The sequence below is a fragment of the Capricornis sumatraensis genome, chromosome 10 (genome assembly GCF_032405125.1).
Source record: "Capricornis sumatraensis isolate serow.1 chromosome 10, serow.2, whole genome shotgun sequence".
NCBI lineage: Eukaryota > Metazoa > Chordata > Mammalia > Artiodactyla > Bovidae > Capricornis > Capricornis sumatraensis.
The window spans coordinates 30901489-30920383 of NC_091078.1; the positions used below are offsets into that span (position 1 = coordinate 30901489).

Consider the following 18895-nt stretch of genomic DNA (forward strand, 5'->3'; position numbering starts at 1 on the left):
ACAAAGGAATTAGCTCTAGTCCATGTAGATGCAAAAGAAAAAAATAGCATTGCCACATAATCCTTCCCACTTTTCTCTTTCTTTGGCCCCTCTCTTCTGCCTGGGGTAACATACCTGCCCCAAAATAGAAAAGAATTGTGGAAAAATATAAACTTCTACTCAAACACTAGGATATCATGGGGTGAAAAGGGACAGAATTGTCATCCACTCCATACTAGAGGTTTCCTTCCATCTCCTAACTCCCTGGATCTTGTGAAGACATTAGGTTACATGGCAAAGGAGACTTAAGGCTGCAGATGGAATCATGGTTATTATTAGCTGGATTTTACAAACAGGGAGACCAGGACTTCCCTAGTGGTCCAATGCCTACAACTCTGCACTCCCAAAGCAGGGGGCCCGGGTTTGGTCCCTGGTCAGGGAAGTAGATCTTACCTGCTGCAACTGAGAGTTCACATTCTGCAACTAAAGATCTCACAGGCTGTAATTAAGACCCGGAGCAGCTAATTAAATAAACAATTAAAATATTTTTGTAAATAAGGAGATTATCTTGGATTATCTAAATGGCCTCAATATAACCACAGGTCCTTTAGAGGGAAGCAGAGGGGAGAGTCAGAGGGAGATGTTGACTATAGGGGAAAAAAAGGCTTTAAGGGTGGATGAGTGGTATTATGAGTCAAGAAATATAGGTGGCCTTTTGGAACCAGAAAAGGCAAGAAAATGAATTCTCCTCTAAAGACTCCACTAGGGAATGCAGTCCTGCCAACACCTTGATTTTAGCCCAGTGAGGCCCATGAGGGAAATGTGACCTATAAAACCATAAGATGACAAAATTTGTGTTGTTTTAAGCCACTTGGTTTGTGGTGACATGATACAGCAGCAGTAGAAAACTAACGTATTAGACAATTATGATATAGCAATTCTTTTCTTTTTTTTTTTTGGCCATACATTGGAGCATATCGGATCTTAGTTCCCCAACCAGGGATCGAACTCGCATCCCCTGCAGAAGAAGAGTGGAATCTTAACCACTGGATCACCAGGGATGTCCCTAATATATCAATTCTTACATAATTGTATGAATCAGGTACCATTATTGTTCCCATTTCACAGAGGAAGATGCTGAGACCAGAAGTTAATGACCTTCCCAGGGTCACAGAGCAGGGCCAGAATTCCAGCCTAGGTAATCAGGCTCTAGCAACCACACTGCCAGCCAATAGTTAACGCTGTGAAAGATAAGATGGTGCAGAGAACACCTCCCGGACAAGTACATCCCTGTGGCTAAAATTTAAAGTTTTATGATGAAGAGTCACTGAAGACTAGAGTCATCAATGTGGTCATCAAAGGAAATGAAGTGGGTTGTTACAACAATCAGGAATGTGGATATATTAGAATAGGTCATAACAGGAGACAAGAGAAAATCTAATTTAAGGCCTGACTGAATCTGTGGAAAGAGACCAAACAAGAACACCCTTATAAGATCTCTCAAGATGAGTCCAGCTGTCTCATTTATTCCAGACCATCCATTCCCTCCATCTGCTATAATGAACTTCCTTCCCACGGTTCAGTTCTTAGGAAGTTACCCCTGTTCCCCTTCAAGGTTCCTCCAGCTCCCAGCGTCTTTGCCATGATTCCCTACACCCTTCTCCGGGAACTGTGGTCCAGAAGGGGACACTGTAATGAGCACCAGGCAGAGACATCTGGATTTGACAAAGCAGGCCTTCTTACCCGAGATAAGGATACAGATGCGAACTAAAGATTTCATTGTTTTCCCCTCAATGGTCAATAAATAAAATAGAATGTTTAACAATAAACAAATATAGGAAGAATACTGTCACTTTTAGAAAAAAGTGATCCTTTTAAAATGCAAGTGATACTGGTAAACGAATAAGCAACTTATTCCCTAAAAATGGCACTTCATTCATTATACCTGAGTAACAGTTTAAAACCCTTCACAAAGCTTCAAAAAGCACACAATGGCTACTGATATAAACATTAAAACTAGTATTCAATTACATCTTTTAATAAATATATAGCTTCATCAGGTATTAACTTGAAAATGAAATTTATCTTTGGCAGAAAAATTAGGGGGAGAAGGTATATGCCAGAACACTGTGAGACTATTTATTATACTATAAAATCACCATTATTAAAACATTCATTTTCTATGCTTAAGAAATTTAAAATTTTCAATCATAAAACAGTATTTTTCCCAACTGGCAACTGAAATAGTATTTACTTGTTTTTAAGTGGACAAAACATAAATTTAACATCATTCAATTTTTTAACAGATTGCTTATAATTATAATTTTATTAAGCTCTTAACAAAAAAGATTTTGAAATATTTGCCCATATAACACCTTGAACTAGCTAAATTCTCCTGCCTTAGTTTATTAGGCAGCATTGAGAATCAAAGGCATTTTTATGGTATGAATATTTTATAGCAAAGATGATACTCAATACCTGCATGGAGTTTTGTTGTCATGGGGACCATCTAGGAGAAACCATTTAAATGCCAGAATTTCAAACCCCCTGGAACATTGCCTTCAGGTCTGGCTTTACTTACAACTTGGAAATCAAAACTGTAGCGACCGTCTTTTTTTTAAAAAATGTACAATCCATCTGCTTAAAAAAAAAAAAGTACTGACTTCACTCTTTGAAAAGTCTTAAATTTCCTTTCCATGACAAATTTTGATGGTAGAACATACCAAATGGGGGAATACTGCTGCCTAGCAGGTTGTCATGGCAACTAAAGTACACACACACACACACACACACACACACACACACACACACACACACATTGTGAGCCTGCACTAAAGCTAACATGTAAGAATTGAATCGCCAGTCTATGTCTGACGCAGGATACAGCATGCTTGGGGCTGGTGCATGGGGATCACCCACAGAGATGTTATGGGGAGGGAGGTGGGAGGGGGTTTCATGTTTGGGAACACATGTAAGAATTAAAGATTTTAAAATTTAATAAAAAAAAAAAAAAAGCTAACATGATAAGACCACAGCTGAGAAGTCTGGCATGTATTTTCACTGATGCTGTCTCCTTTTTTATTTCTGTTGGTATTTTAAAAGAAATCCATCTAACTTCATCTTTTCCTTAAAGCTCACCCACAAATCATCATCAAAATAACAGATAATTTTGCCCAAAATCAAAAGGCATCAGAGAAATGAAAATGCAAGTGGGGAAAAGGGGAGAGGCCTTGATTTTCAATTAGTTGGAAGCCTGTGTGCGCCATGCTATCAGCTGGCCTGATAGTCAAACTCCAGCCCACAGAAGCATCATAGCCAGGCTCCTACTAAGAGACTGGGAGACTGTGTTTTCTTAAGAAATCAGATATTATTAAGTCCTCCTCAGTGTGATTCCAAGCAACCTTATTTGAGCCTGTCTCTAACTACACTATTCCATGAACTCTGCATTCCAGCCAAATCTGCCTGTTTGTCATTCCATACACATGCTGCGTGTCCTTCTGACCTTCCCTCACTACACCCACCACCTGAACACTCTCTGAGCCTTCGTCCTACAGGGAGTAAAATGATCTATAAAACCACGACTAACACACAGAAATCCCTTACATTTCTATACATTAATGATTAAAATTTAGAAAGTTAAGGAAAAATCCAATTCACCATTGCAACAAAAAAATAAAAAAATACCTAGGGATAAAACTACCTAAAGGGACAAAAGCCCTGTATGAAGAAAATTATAAAGACACTGATGAAAGAAATCAAAGATGACACAAACAGATGGAGAGATATATCATGTTCCTGGATTGGAAGAATATTGTGAAAATGTAATCTACAAATTCAATGTAGATTAATTCAAAGTAATCTACAGATTCAATGCAATCCCTATCAAACTACCAATGCTAGTTTTCAAAGAACTATAACCAAAAAAAAAATCACAATTTGTATGGAAAAAAGACCTCAAATAGCCAAAGCAATTTTGAGAAAGAAGAATGGAGCTAGATGGATCAATCTTCCTGACTTCTGACTATACTACAAAGCTACAGTCATTAAGACAGCATGACACTGGCACAAAAACAGAAATACAGAACAATGGAATAAGCTGAAAGCCCAGAGATAAACCCATGCACCTATGGGCACTGTATCGCTACAAAGGAGGGAAGAATATACAATAGAGAAAGGACAGCCTCTTCAATAAGTAGTGCTGGGAAAACTGGACAGCTACGTGTAAAAGAATGAAACTAGAACACCTTTTAACACCATACCCAAAAAAAAAAACTCAAAATGGATTAAAGATATAAATGTAAGGCCAGAAATGATAAAGCTCTTAGAGGAAAACATAGGCAGTACACTCTGACATACATCACAGCAAGATCCTCTTTGACCCACCTCCTACAGTAATGGGGAAAAAAAATTAACAAATGGGACTTCATTAAACTTGAAAGTTTTCGCACACCAAAGGAAACAATAAACAAGATTAAAAGACAACCCTCAAAATGGGAGAAAATAATTGCAAACAAAACAACTGACAGAGGATTGATCTCCAAAATATACGGACAGCTCATGCAGCTCAATACCAGAAAAGCAAACAACCCAAACCAAAAAATGGGCAGAAGACCTAAACAGACATTTCTTCAAAGAAGACATACGGATGGTCAAAAACACATGACAAGGTGTTCAACATCACTCATTATTAGAGAAAGGCAAATCACAACTACAATGAGCTATCACCTCATACCAAGAATGACCATCATTTAAAAGTCTACAAAAATGTTGGAGAGAATGTGGAGAAAAGGGAACCCTCTGCACTGCTAGTAGGAATATAAACTGATAAGCCACTACAGAGAACAGTATGGAGATTTCTTTAAAAACTAGGAATAAAACTACCATATGATTAAACAATCCCACTACTGGGCATATACCCTGAGAAAACCGTAGCTGAAAGAGACACATGTAATCCATGTTCACTGAAGCACTATTTACAATAGCTAGGACATGGAAGCAACCTAGATGTCCACGACAAATGAATGGATACAGAGATTGTGGTACCTATGTACAGTGGAATATTACAGCTATAAAAGAGAACACATTTGAGGTAGATGAACCTAGAGCCTATTGTACAGAGTGAACTAAGTCAGAAAGAGAAAGACAAATATTGTATATCAATGCTTGTGTACAGAATCTAGAAGAATGGTACTGATAGGCCTGTTTTCTGGGCAGGAAGGGAGTCCCAGACATAGAGAACAGACTGTGAACACAGCAAGAGAAGGAGAGGGTGAGACGAATTAAGAGAGTAGCATGAAAACATACACTGTCATGTGTAAAACAGATTCCCAGTGGGAGTTTGCTGTGCGACACAGGGAAGGCACCCGCGTGCTCTTTGACAGCCTAGAGTGCTGGGATGCGGTGGGAGATTCAAGAGGGAGGGGACATACGGCTGTGGCTGACTCATGTCGATGTATGGCAGAAACCAGCACAATACCGTAAAGCACTCCACTCAAAACTAAAGAAAAACCATGACCAATCCCCACCCAGCAAAAGCACCTGTGTTTTCCAATATCTGTTTATTTATTTGGTGGCACTGGGTATTACCTGTAGCACGCAGGATCTAAATCTTTGTTGGATCATGCAGGATCTTTAGCTGCAGCATGTGGGGTCTTTTTTTTTGCTTTTCTAGTTTCGGCATCTGAACTCTTAGCTGCGGCATGTGGGGTCTTTTTTTTTTTCTTTCTTTTCTAGTTTCGGCATCTGAACTCTTAGTTGTGGCATGTGGGGTCTAGTTCCCTGCCCAGGGATTGAACCTAGGCCCCCTGCATTGGGAGTGCAGAATCGTAACCACTGGACCACCAGGAAAATCACCAAAAGTGCCTTCTGAATTGATGTAACTATCTTATTTGTATTGCCTATTTGATATTAACTTTTTGCCTTCCAGAGTGTTCAGGGGTCTACTTCACTTCTCCCTGACACTGACCATTTAGGAAGGGGGTTATATTTTGTGATCTAATAGCTAGTTCTTCAGTTACTTGGACAACAACAGTAGAAGGGACCATAGAAAATTAAGGAATATTGATACCAACCAGCATCTACTAATACCTTTGAGCAGGTCATGCCAGAGTTGTATGAGACAGAAATTAAAAAAAAAAAATCATACGGGTAACCTCATGGCAGAGATGAACAACTCTTGAAAACACCACTGAGATATAATTTATTCATGTGGTAACACTCACTGGTGTCAGAAAATCCTTAAAACACTCCATAGTAGCTAGATATACCACAATTCTCTCTAAAGATAATGATTAAAGATATTTTTCTCCTAAATTTTTTTCCAGACACCTTTCTGACAAAATGCATATACACAAAATGAAGTATGATACTTGGGCATGAAGTAATATTGGATCTAGAAAGAAAAAAAATAAAAGTTTTCAAAGTGACTACCTTGGCCACTTGGAACATTAACTTTGAAACTTTTATTTAAGGCTACAATAAAATTGAATATCCAAACTTTAATGGCTCATTTAATAACAGAAAAAATTACAGTTCTGTCAAGTCCAAAAATATGTCTTTCATTTTTCTTGTATTACAACTGCTTACCAGACATCACCACCAACTACTTCAAATGTAACAAGTCCAAAGCTTAAATGATGATCCATTCCATTCCCACACATACAAAATAAAAACAAAACTACTCCTTCACTCCTATTTCCTGTTCCAGTTAAAAGTGCCAGTAACTGTGGTCACTCAAACTAGAAGCCATTGAGTCAGCGTTGACTTGCTTCTCAGCCTCAAATCCTAAATTCAACAACTTCAATAGGGAAACAATATCAGGTAAAACAAACAGCATGGATTTAAATATCAGGGCTTCTTATTAACTATAAAACCCTTGGAAAACACATTTAATCTTATTAACTCTCAGTGAGACTCTGACTCATGTAAGATTTTTTAAAAATAAATAAATAGGTTTTGAGATAGATTTCTATTATCCTATTATTATTCACTTGGAATTCACAAAACATGCTATCAGATTCAAGGTGATGGGAAATTAAAAAATGACAGCAAAAACTATTTCATTTGGTTTAATTACTCTTTCCTAAACTTACTTGGCTTACTTTTAAGGAATGCACTGACATTTCTTCTTCTTAAAAAAAAAAAAATTAGCTGTGAAATACTAACCTATTTCATGGGGTTGACTCCTTGGCTGTGTGTGTGGAAACATAGGTGTCTTTTGGAGTTTCGCTCTGTACTGCATCCCTCCTAGCTGTCCCACCAGTTCCTAGGGTGTCTGGGGGCTCCCTGGTGTGTGCCCACCCTCTCCCCATTAGCCTTTCATTTGGGTCCAGAATACTGCTCAGGGCAGTTTCTGCCCAGGGTAGGACTAAACAGGACAGGTTTTCGTGTGTGTGTGTGTGTGTGTGTTTGTGTCTGTGTGTGTGTGCGCGCACATGTGTGTCTGTGTGTGCACACGCACGTGCACATGACTGAAGTATAATATAGCCAATCACTTCATGTGTGTGTGTATGAAAGTGACTGAAGTATAACACAGCCAATCACTTCTGTACAACGACGTAACTCCGTTACACACATATAGACATTCTTTTTTCATCCTCTTTCCCATTATGGTTACTCGCAGGGGACTGGATATAGTTCCCTGTGCCATACAGTAGGAGCTTGTTGTTTATCCATCCTATCTATATATGACAGTTTGCGTCTGCTAATCCCAAACTCCCAGTCCTCCCCTTCCCAGCGGCACTATTCACAACAGCTAAAACAGGACAACAACCCAAAGGTCCAACGACAAAGAAATGGTAAAGAAGACGTGGTGCATAAACACAGTGGAATACTACTCAGTCATGAAAAAGAACGGGATGAGGCCATTTGCAGCAACACAGATGCCAGTAGGATGGATTTTCTTTTAAGGAGTCAGAGGCCAGAAAAACAAAACATTCCCTATTGTGAAAGGAACTCTATATACCTTAGAGAATAAAACTCCTCTGTGTCTGTGCTTTAAGAAAAAGGTTTCAATATGAGATTAAAGCTCATGTAATATCATACATATTCCATACACATTAATTAAAATTCTTTCTCCTTCTGCAAACCAATTCTATCACCTAAGTATCCCACTCTTAACTTCTTTTGTTCCAACCTCTGTCACCACATCTCATCTCCCATCTAGACTACGGTCAACACCTTCCAAGATCTCAGCTATTCTCTCACCTCCCGGGTCAACCCAGAAACCTCTCTAAAATACAGATGTGAGCAACTGCCCTTCAGGTAAAGAATACATTCCTTAGGATATACACCCTTCTGGATCTGGCCCCAATCCTCTTCCAATATCTCGACACACCATTCCCCATTGGCCTCTCTTGGAGGCAGCTTTCATATTGTCATGTCCTAGGGTCCCAGCAGATAAATTTTTTTTTTTTTAACTGTTAATGAAATACGTGTGCTTTCAGGGCTGTGCCTTTTCACGTATCACTCCCTTGGTCTGTGAAAACCACCCACACCCATCCCAATCTCCATCTGGCAAACAATTCATCCTTCAAAGCCAACCCAAATGTCACTTCTTCTATGAGGTCTTCCAGAATGAGTTAGTCACTCCTTCTGTGGACTCCCATAGCACTTTGTTCTCAACTCTGTCCTGGCAAGCTATTTAAACTCAAGAGCAAAAGTGAAAGACATAAATAGTGATCTTAAAATTATTAATTCCTAATGAATTTTTCCCACCAAAATCCTAGGCACTCCATACTTTTTCTTGATTACATATATACAAGATCCAAGGGAAATACTGGGAACAAAGAGCCTCGACATAATCAAATAAATTCAGAAACCACCATATTCATCCAAATGAATCAGGCCTGATCTCATTTTGAAATACCTGCTGGTGTCTTGACAATTTTTAAATGTCAAAGGAGTTTCAGGGAACAGCCAAAATATTTTAAGGCTCTCCTAAGTTTCCAAAATATAATTTCTAAATTGTAACAGTCTTTTCTTCATACATGTGTAAAACTTTTAGAATTCAATGGGGAAATAAACTTTCATTTCAAAAATCAACTTTGAAAATGGGAAATAAAAACATATGCCATTTCCAGGCACTATTCATAACAACGGGTTTTCCAGGTGGTTCCGATGGTAAAGAATCCATCTGCAATTCAGGAGACACAGGTTTGATCCCTGGATCAGGAAGATCCCCTGGAGAAGGGAATAGCTACCCACCCCCAGTATTCTTGCCTGGGAAATCCCACAGACAGAGGAGCCTGGAGGGCTACAGTCCATGGGGTCTCAGATAGTCAGACACAACTGAGATCCGTCCCAGTAACAGTCTCTACCATTTGCTGAGGGCTTCATGCTGGCTCCTCGGGGCAGTCCCTGCATACTCCTGCATAGAATTCCTGCTGCTACTCCATGAAGTAAGAGTCATTATTCCAATGTTTTAGATAAGGAAGTTGGTCAAAAAGATTAAGGGAATCCACCTATAATCCAGTGAAGACTCAAACCCAGACCCTATGGCTCCCTGGCGCATGCACACATTTTATAAGCTATGACACAGAACCAAAAGTTGCATCAACTGGGTAACTTCTCTGTGAAGAAATAACCATGGACTGGCTCACTTCAAAGGGGCACCCTTCTGTAATTAGGGGGCTTTCATCTAAGACTTATATACTGATCACCAGACAGCTAGATGAAGTTATCAAAAGTATTTTTATTTCCTCATAAAGTGAGCAACTTTAAAATTTCCTTAGAAAATGATATATATTTTTATTTTTATTTTATTTATTTTTATATATAAATATTTATATTTATTTAATTTGACAGAACAGTAAACTTAATTTAAGAAAAATCTAGTCTAAATCAAAGGAGTTTTTTAAGCTAAAGTTTATCAAACAAACAGGGCAGAAATCTTGCAGTTCATGTAAGAACTGCTGGAAATAAAGTCTAGAAATAATTAAACCAAGGTTTTGTAAATCCAGCTCTATTTTTATTTCTCCAATCAAATTGATATTTCTTATTTTGACTGAACATGACAAACGATTTAGACTTACAGCTTCCTCAAACTACTTGGCTCACTTCTTTTTTGTCAAGTACTGGGTGATCATAAAGAGTATTTCGAGTCTTCCATGAACACAAGACTTCTATATCATAACACAGCCTTTGATTATAACTACTCTGCAAACACATATTTATCTTCACACCCAGTCTTTCTTACCTGGAATGGAGATAATTATAAAATTTGTTTGCTTATTTATACTTTCGGAAAATGCAGCAATAAATCACAGATACATCCACTTCGAAGACAGCATTTTAGTCTTTCTTAAATTTTATGGATACTTCAGTCAGTTCAGTTCAGTTGCTCAGTCGTGTCCGACTCTTTGCGACCCCATGAATCGCAGCACGCCAGGTCTCCCTGTCCATCACCAACTCCCGGAGTTCACTCAGACTCACGTCCATCGAGTCGGTGATGCCATCCAGCCATCTCATACTCTGTCATCCCCTTCTCCTCCTGCCCCCAACCCCTCCCAGCATCAAAGTCTTTCCCAATGAGTCAACTCTTCACATGAGGTGGCCAAAGTACTGGAGTTTCAGCTTTACAATCATTCCTTCCAAAGAAATCCCAGGATTGATCTCCTTCAGAATGGACTGGTTGATCTCCTTGCAGTCCAAGGGACTCTCAAGAGTCTTCTCCAACACCACAGTTCAAAAGCACCAATTCTTCGGTGCTCAGCCTTCTTCACAGTCCAACTCTCACATCCATACATGACCACAGGAAAAACCATAGCCATGACTAGACAGACCTTAGTCGGCAAAGTAATGTCTCTGCTTTTGAATATGCTATCTAGGTTGGTCATAACTTTTCTTCCAAGGAGTAAGTGTCTTTTAATTTCACGGCTGCAATCACCATCTGCAGTGATTTTGGAGCCCCCCAAAATAAAGTCTGACACTGTGTCCACTGTTTCCCCATCTATTTCCCATGAAGTGATGGGACTGGATGCCATGATCTTCGTTTTCTTAGTCATTCAAAATGCTTCAAACTGACCAATGTTTTCACCTCTGTGATGACTCACATAAATTATTTGGTACTTGATTTTTCACAAGAATAAGACCATAAGAAAAAAAGAAGATGCTACATTCGATAAAGTAATGAATAAATCAAGTATGAATTATAATCACACAATTCTGCATATTATTTATTTATGAAAGAAGAAATATTTGATAAGCAAAATAATTTTTAAAACATTTTAACACTCTCCCTCATTTTACTGCTGCTGCTAAGTCGCTTTAGTCGTGTCCGACTCTGTGCAACCCCATAGACAGCAGCCCACCAGGCTCCGCCATCCCTGGGATTCTCCAGGCAAGAACACTGGAGTGGGTTGCCATTTCCTTCTCCAATGCATGAAAGTGAAAAGTGAAAGTGAAGTCGCTCAGTCGTGTCCGACTCTTCAAGTCAACCCCTATTTGTTGAATGCCTGGCATGTACCATATTCCACCCTTCAGGGATGCAGTGAGTTGCGCCTGTTGGATAAGATAGAAAGAGTGAACAAACAATGACCAGTGAGATGAGCACCATAAAGGAAGAGAAATATAGGGTGCTGTGGCTTTTGTGTAAAATAAGGTTTGAAGAGGAAACAAGCAGACAAAGTAGGGAAAAACAGCAAACAAGAAGTTTCCAAGTAAGAGAAGTAATGAATCTGAGCAGGCAGGACCCTGAGGGGCTCCTGGGCATAAAAGCCTTTCTGTGTCCCATTCCCAGAGTTCCAAAGGGAAAGCTCACACAGTTGCTAGCTGGGGAGAAGAGGGATGAAGAGACAATGGAGGAGCCCTACGAAACAACGTGTAGCCTTGGGGCAGGGTCCTGGTTCCCCCTCAAGGGAAACACAGAACAGTATCGAGCTCTTCTGCAGAACTAAAACCCCCACCAAATGGAAGATGTTCCAGAGAGAAGGTCACAGTTCAATAACCTTGAGAATCACAGATCACGAGACCATCGGATGCCAGAAGATCTCTAGATTTAGGGACTGTAGGCCCTGCATGCACCCTGTTCCTTATAGTTCCTTCCCAAATGCACCTGGGTTGGGACATTCAGTTTTGAGGGTATTAACCCTCTGTGGCTCCCTCTGCCTGGCAAAGCAATAAAGCTATTCTTTTCTACTTCATCAAAAACTCTCCAAGGTTCAATTTGGTACCAGTGAACAGAGACCAAATTTCAGCATCAACAACAGACAAGCAGGTCCAGAGGCCTCAGGGACAAGCCACACAGGGCTGGAGAGGAGCCCAGGTGGGGAGCCAAGCAGATCTCCCTTTGGGACCTAAGGACTCACCCCCTCAGGTCCTGGGAGGGGTCAGCCTGTTCTGTCCCCACTTTAGCCTCTGCTGAAGAAAATGCCCCTCCCTGGTGACACCTCCTTCCCGTGTCATGGAGGGACTATCCAACCCATGGTCTAGAAGCCTGGCCCTCTGACTCAGCTGCGGACAGCTCTGAAGGGCCTCACGACTCCAGAGCTTCCACTGATGGTGGGGGCCTGCTGTGAGCCCTGCACAGCAGCCCCTCCTCCCTGCACACAGCCAGGCCTTCTTCTCCACCCCTCCCTGCCACATGGGTTGATCTCAAGGGCAAAGGCATTCCCTGACAAATGTCTCATACAGGAAACTCCCTCTCAGAGTCTGCTCTCCAGCTCTGGGATCCAGTGTGAGCCGGGAAGAGAGGAGAAAATGCTGACAGAGGGCAGCACACTCAGGGCCCCACCTGGAACTCAGCCTAAGGGTTTACAATAAAGGTGTGACAGATAAGATCACTATTTACACCATCAGAGGCAAATCCTAGAGGAGGACAAGAGAATACAAAGAGGGAACATCAAGGGAAAAAAAGTCACCCACTAGGAATTTCTCCCCAGACCTTAAGACCAGGTGATCTGATCATCAGGGTAGATGTACTCAAAGCCTTTTATGGAAAGGAAATTATCTTGAAATTCTGATACAACAGGACTAAACTCCAGTTTGTGTACTGTTGGTCATCCAACCCTTATACAGGGATTGTGAGGCTCAAAGGCTTTAGGTTAGAAATACTAGAGCATTCATTAAAAATTCTTGTATGGAATCACATAACAATAAAAGAAAAAATCCCATTCCGTATATCATAACAGCTATTTTCTAGAAGAAAAGTTAACAAAAAGAAAAATCCTTTTTGTTAAATAAGACTTTGCAATTTTAATATTTCAGGTAGTGTAAAAGTCATACCAAAGGAAATTTATTGAAAATATCTTCATGTTGCCACCTTTTGGTATTTTTGCATGTAACACCTCTGGTGGCTCTATTTTTTTGGTTTACAAGTTACATAAAAGGTGGTAGCAAATAAACCATAGTTCTGCCAAAGATAATTCATTCAATGTGATGCATACAAGCCCATTTTAAATATAGTCTTTTATCCAGATATAGCCTATCAAGAAGAAGCAACTTTTAAATTGTACTTACTGGACAGAGCCACCTTCTGAAAAACCAAAACAAAACCAATCAAGTGGAGGAACAGATTAGTGTGCAACAAGATTGTCTGGAGAACTGTAGTACAGGGGAAAGCGGAGGACAGCTGACTGGGTGTGAGAGAAGAAACTGGAGTTGAGAGTGACAGACTGATCCGTGGTGGTGGCCACTGGGGTGGGGGTCGCTGTTTTGACCTCCCTTTCTGAAAGAACTGGCCTTTGCTGGTAGTCCAGATGCTAAAGAATCTGCCTGCAATGCAGGAGACCTAGGTTCGATCCCTGGGTCGGGAAGATCCCCTGGAGAAGGGAATGGCTACCCCACTCCAGTACTCTTGCCTGGGAAATCCCATGAACAGAGGAGCCTGGCGGGCTACAGTCCAAGGGGGCATAAGGAGTTGGACTTGACTGAGCAACTATACGAAAACAACAAGGGGTTGCTGGGCAAGAGTGTGGCCTGGGCTGAAAAGCCGAAGTGAATCCTAAGGCCCTGCAGCTGGAGGCAGTCAGCTGACTAGCCAGTTGCCACGGCACTGCCAGTTCTTCCTAAAGAGAAGTGTTAGTCACTCATTTGTGTCCGACTCTTTGCAACCCCATGAACTGTAGCCCACCAGGCTCCTCTCTCCACCTAACACCTTCATTACACAGACACACACATGGAAGGATTTGGGAAAACATCCTAGAAGGAAGGGTCTGTGCCCTGTGAAACCTGGATGGTGCCACAGGTTTGAACAGTGCATGGCATGTCCCTATTGCCTCCCCTTACACGGCAGCTAATGTAGAGAGTCAGTGTTTCCAGTAACACTAGGAGCAGCAAGGAGAAAATACCCCTGCCAATGGCATCCAAACAGGAGACCACATGTTCCAAGTAGACCCTGCTGCAAGCGGAAATTTCAAGACAGTTATGAAGAGGACACAGTCTATCACACCACAGACAATGCATGTTTAGAAAAAAATGGTTTTCTTTTTCAGAGCATAAAAGAAATTTTAAAAGCAATTTGCTTCTGCTTAAGTGTGAATGTACTACATCCTCATACAGTTTTTTCACCATCTGCCTCCGTCAGAAAGGCCGCTGTGATTTATTTCCTGGAGAACTAGAACCTGTAGTGAGGGAATGAAAATTCATTCCATAAGATCTGCTTGACTGACAGTTACAGAAACCAAAACTACTTGCAAATGTGGAAATACACATGGCTGACTGCTGTCATCCCCCTGTTCTGCATACCATGTAGTACACACAGCCTTGCTCAAATACTGATTTAATACTTAGACAAAGAAAACAATTTCTTGAAGTGCCAAGAGGTCAAGTAATGCCTAGAGCACTGCAGACAACTTGGCAACAAATTCCCTTGAAAAAGGAGTTTTTCCTGTGAAAGATGGATCATTCATTCGCCTCTTCACTGAGAATTTTAAAATTCACTTTTCTCAGCTAATATAAAGTTACCACCAATTTCCTGAAAATCCAAACACAATTTTTGAAACCCCAAAATTATGATGACAAAGAAATGTTTCCAGTGTGCTTCAGCATCCAGCTAAAAGAAGAAAAATGTTCAGGAATTCCCAAATCATATTGTTCCTCTTCATCCAGCTCCTACATCCAGTGGGCAGAAGTGAAGTATTTATTGAGTCCATATGGATGCTTGGAAATGTTAGCAATTGTATTTAAAACAAAAATAAATTCAACTATGTCAGCATTTCAGGAATTCAGAGCCAAAAACCACAGTCAATACATGCCAAAAATCTCATGCTAACCAGAAAGCATTTTCGAACTTCTCCAGAATGAATATTTTTTATCATAATGATCACATGCTCTGAACAGAGTTTAATTAAACATGTGCACCTGGATGGATATACTGACCAGAAGTCCTTGTCAACCTTACAAGTCATTGAGTGGGCATGTTTGCTCTCCAACAGGTATAGATGACCAGAGGCAGGGTGGCACATAAATAATATAGCCTAGGCTACATGTTAGAATTGTCCTCATTTTTGTCCAGAGCTGTGTGAAGTTACAGACCACATTTTTCCCATGGATGGAAGTGCAGTTTTTACAATCTAAGGTAGACATCAATAAATCCTCCAAGAGGTAGCCACTATTCGTGCTCCCATTTTGCAGATGAGGAATCTAGAGGTTTAACGGGGCTTCCCAGGTGGCTCAGTGGTAAAGAATCTGCCTGCCAATGCAGGACACATAAGAGACACAGGTTTGAAGCCCTGGGTCAGGAAGATGCCCTGGCGGAGGAAATGGCAACCCACTCCACTCTCCTTGCCTGGAGAATCCTCATGGACAGAGGAGCCTAGAGGGCCACAGTCCATGAGGCTGCAAAACAGTCGGACATGGCTGCGTGAACGTGCACACACACACACAATCTAGAGGTTGAAGGGGGCCCACTGCCCATATTTCATAACTGGTAAGCAGCTGAGCTAGTCTTCCAACATAGGGAGTTCTCAATCAAGACACCGCACTCCTAACCACTGCCCGGCACTAGAGTAGAGATCTTTAAAGCATAGAAGAAAGTCCTTCCAAGATAACCAAGGCCAATCCCACACGCATTCACCCACCTAGGCTATCTGATCATGCAGTGGCTACAGTCAATAAGCCATTTGACTTCCTCCGCTTCAGCTGAATCTGGGAAGGCAGGGAGGCAGGTCTGATTGTGTTGGTGACTGAGAATGTCTAGGGTACTGAGGCTATTTGGGGTGAGACATGGTTCGTACCAACACCACCACCATAAACATCAATCGCCACCAAACTTTCTTTGGACTCTGTGCCTGGGATTACTACTCTAGCTTTAATCCAGCATGTTCTCTGAACATGTATCTAAGTATACCACAGTAAGGAAGCAGGGAAGAGAAGAGGAACCATTGATTGTTCATTAGAATTGCCCTGGCCGCAAAAGGAGGGGCTAAATTCATATACTCATACGTCAACCCATTGATCAAGGCATCAACCATTCATTCACTCCTATTTATTCACTCACAGATATAAACACACAGTTTTGAACACCTACTGTGCACGAGGTACTGCCTCAAGGGCTGGTAACTTTCACAAAGTGCCATTCTCAGTGATTCATAAAAATTAGAAGAATTGCAAGTGTTCACAGAGTTATCCTTATTTCAGTCACATCATGATTGTCTACCTAATCTCCCATACATGAACAGTTTATTACTTTATTAAAAGGCTGTTAACAGATACTACCTAGGTGTACCGTTAAGTGAATGATTAAAGTCAGTTTCTAAGAGATTATACCTTCAACAGGGCTTCCCTGATGGCTCAGCATTAAAGAATCCACCTGCCAGTGCAGGACACACTGGTTCAATCCCTGGGTCAGGAAGAACCCCTGGGTGAAGGAAATGACAACCCACTCCAGTATCCCTGCCCGGGAAATGCCATGGACAGAGGACCTTGGCTGACTAGAGTCCATGGGATCACAACAGTCAGACACAACTTAGCAACTAAACCACTCACCACCATATTTTCAATACTAAAGAGATCTACTATTTAATAGAACTTTGCTATGAATCCTTTTGTAATTATAAAGTATGAAAATCACTTTTTTAACTATTAGGCATTGGACACTTAAGGTTTCTCAAGGAGAAATAAATATATAAAATACGACCAGAATCAGCATTCTAACCAGGTATATATTGTTACTGTCCCATGCAAAATTTAATTTTCTCTCAATAAAATTCATTTCGACTTTGTAATGAGAAGAGCAACAATAAATTCTATCATCTTTTAAAGGCAAACAATAACATTAGTGAGATAAAGTTATAAAGTTCTGCAAGGTTAATATTTCTGCTTACTTTTTAATTGACTGCTTACATTTCTCAGTCAACTCCTTCACAAATTCTCAGTCTCGCACCCACACACATACACTTTTCCTCCTGGACTCTGAACCCTGCCAAGTTCCAGGAGGAAAGAGTTTCCTTTTATATAACGGCAGTCTACAGATCTGATTTTCCCTGGGGTAAACTTGTTCTTTTGTACACTGATTAAAAGATATTTACCATCAATTGAGTTATTCAACCTTAAGAAACAACTGCAGAACACTCCATGGTAATAGGTGCATATTTTTAAGATGATGACAAAAAAGATTATTAGCTGTTCCAGAAGAAAAGGCTATCAGTTAATTTCTTTTGTGTAAGAGACACAGGACAGATGGTGCCTGTACAGTCATCTCCAATCTATGCTTATGACATGTAATAAAAACATTATCTTTTAAAATCAGATATATTTAACTATTAAAATGCTTAAAAATATACACGTGCTCAGTTCAGTTCAGTCTCTTAGTCATGTCCAACTCTTTGCAACCCCATGGACTACAGCACGCCAGGCCTCCCTGTCCATCACCAACTCCTGCAGTTTACTCAAACTCATGTCCATTGAGTCGGTGATGCCATCCAACCACTCATCCATCCTCTGTTGTCCCCTTCTCCTCCCACCTTCAATCTTTCCCAGCATCAGGGTCTTTTCCCATGAGTCAGTTCTTTGCATCAGGTGGCCAAAGTATTGGAGTTTCAGCTTCAACATCAGTCCTTCCAATGAATACTCAGGACTGAGTTCCTTTAGGGTGGACTGGTTGAATCTCCTTGCAGTCCAAGGGACTCTGAAGAGTCTTCTCCAACATCACAGTTCAAAAGTATCAATTCTTTGGTACTCAGCTTTCTTTATAGTCCACCTCTCACATCCATACACGACTACTAGAAAAACCATAGCTTTGACTAGATGGACCTTTATTGGCAAAGTAATGTCTCTGCTTTTTAATATGCTGTCTAGGTTGGTCACAGCTTTTCTTCCAAGGAGCAAGTGTCTTTTAATTTCGTGCTTGCAGTCACCATCTGCAGCCATGCAGAGAGCTATACGTGTGCTATCCAAGTGCAGACGGTCAGGTTCAGGGTTCTGTACCAGCAGCTCCAAGCACTGTCAAGAAGATGATCTACCAGCTAAATTAACTGTAGGTGCAAATTTCCAGTCAGGGCACCTACAAATTGCCTAACCATATGGAGTTCTCTGAGACTCTGTTTCTGCATGTAGGATGACAGGTTTAAGTCACAGAACTAGAGTAAGGTAATTCAGAAAACACATAGACTGTAATCCAATGACTGACTTAATAAGTGTTCAATAAAAGTTGTTATTATTGAAACAAGTTGAAAGATAAAACTCATTGTGTATAGTAACACAATCTTATCTGCATGAAAACTGGCATGCTTAATATCTGATCTAATTTTTACTTTTAATTCATCCTACTCAAGGGTACTAAGACTTAATTTTAATGGGCAGGGAAGAGTTAGTCAAATCACTGAATTTTCAGGCTAATTAAAATTGCAGGGTTTCCCTGGTGGCTCAGTGGCAAAGAATCCACCTGCCAATGCAGGAGATGTGGGTCCTATCCTTGGTCAAGGAAGATCCCACAAGCCACGGAGGAACTAAGCCTGTGTGCCACAACTACTGAGCCTGT

General features: G+C 40.7%; 1 protein-coding gene and 1 non-coding gene across 2 annotated transcripts in view; both read right to left on the reverse strand.

Moving 5' to 3' along the window:
• Positions 1-18895, reverse strand: part of BICC1 (BicC family RNA binding protein 1) — a 349143-nt gene that overhangs the window by 120057 nt on the left and 210191 nt on the right. The window lies entirely within an intron of this gene.
• TRNAG-CCC (transfer RNA glycine (anticodon CCC)) lies at positions 5754-5826 on the reverse strand. Its single transcript has one exon. It is a non-coding gene; the product is annotated as a tRNA-Gly (tRNA).